The sequence below is a fragment of the Corvus cornix genome, chromosome 6 (assembly GCF_000738735.6).
Source record: "Corvus cornix cornix isolate S_Up_H32 chromosome 6, ASM73873v5, whole genome shotgun sequence".
Taxonomy (NCBI): Eukaryota; Metazoa; Chordata; class Aves; order Passeriformes; family Corvidae; genus Corvus; species Corvus cornix.
This window is the reverse complement of record NC_046336.1, coordinates 35,028,905-35,030,320: the sequence shown is the minus strand read 5'-3', so window position 1 is coordinate 35,030,320 and position 1,416 is coordinate 35,028,905.

The following is a 1,416-nucleotide window of genomic DNA, read 5'->3' as shown; positions in this document are numbered from 1 at the left end:
TCATATCAAACTCCAAAGGTTCAGCAGCCCCGGCTGCTTTACAGTCCCGCGGGTTAAACGTTAACCCGCCCTATCTGCTGGCTCCCCGCAGGCCTTTGACCAGATAGCTGCCTCAGACAGCACCCACCGGGCCCAGCTTTCCCGAAATAAACGCAGGGCACCACAGGCAGATCCCAGTTGGAGGGCTGGGACCACTCCGACACCGGTTTGCTCCGTGCCGGGGCCTTCCGCACCTGATCCATCCCTGGTGCTGCAGCTCTCCCCAGCAGAGACGCTGGGAGAAGGGACACAGCCTTGTTCCACCCCTGGGCTCCACAGGAGGTTTGGGTTTGCTGGAGGACGGTGGCAGGAGTGAGAAATTCGTCCTGGTGGAGAAATTCCTCCTGGTGGCCTAAGCAAAGCTGTGGGTTTGCAGGAACTGCTACAAAAACCTCATCCAAGCAAAGACTCTCAGTGAGGAAAGCCAGTGCAGGCTTTGGGAGGGTTTGTTGCACCCAGGAAAGGCTGCGAATAAATCCAGCAGCCACAAAACTCCGCGAGGGGCGGCTTCCAGCTGGGGCAACCTCTGAGCACCCTGAGTCTGTGGTCCTTGTGCCACATCTGGTGATGCAACAGCTGAATTCAATGTTTGGCTCTTTCCAAAATCCTTCTGGACCCTCACAGGAATGGAATGGGCACCACAGGACTGTAGCAGAGTGATTTCATGGATTTACAAAATCGTTGATTTGGAAAAGACCTTTATGATCATCAAGTCAAACCAGCACCACCACCGTGCTCACCACGAAACCATTTTTCTTGTTTGATGTGCAAGTTTAGGATCCCAGCATCGGGATCCATCCCTGGAATTGCATCCTGCTGACCTCGGAGCTGGACCACAACCGGGCTGGGGCACGGTTTGCCAGCCCAGAGCTGACCCCCACCACAGTGATGCAGTCCTGGGCTTCGTTTGCAGCCCTGTGAAATGAAGCATTCATAATTAGGTGTTGCTGACGCTTCAGCTTTGGAAAAGTGCCATCCCTGTGTTTGCTCAGCTTTAAAAGCATGAGGTATCCCTGAGGGGGGCAGGTGACAGGGCCTGGATCCCTCACGGGGAGCAGCATCCTGCTCCTTCCTCCCTGCATCAGCTGTCTCACGGGGGGCTGCTCCCACTGCCCGGCCCAAACATGGGATTGCTCCCGAGGAAATGCCTGCCCTCTGGTATCCACCTTTCTGCAGAATTTAGGGGTTCAAATGCAGGTTTGGGAACATATTCAAAGGAGATAAAACCCCCAAATGAGCCCTTCCCCACCAGTTATGAGCACAGGTTGGGATCTGCTGCTTCTCCTGATCTCTGGGCAGAGCTCGGGAGTGACGGGCAGATGTCACAATGGATTTTTTCCCTGTCAAAGGGATTTTTCTGTCTTTAGCACGCCATCC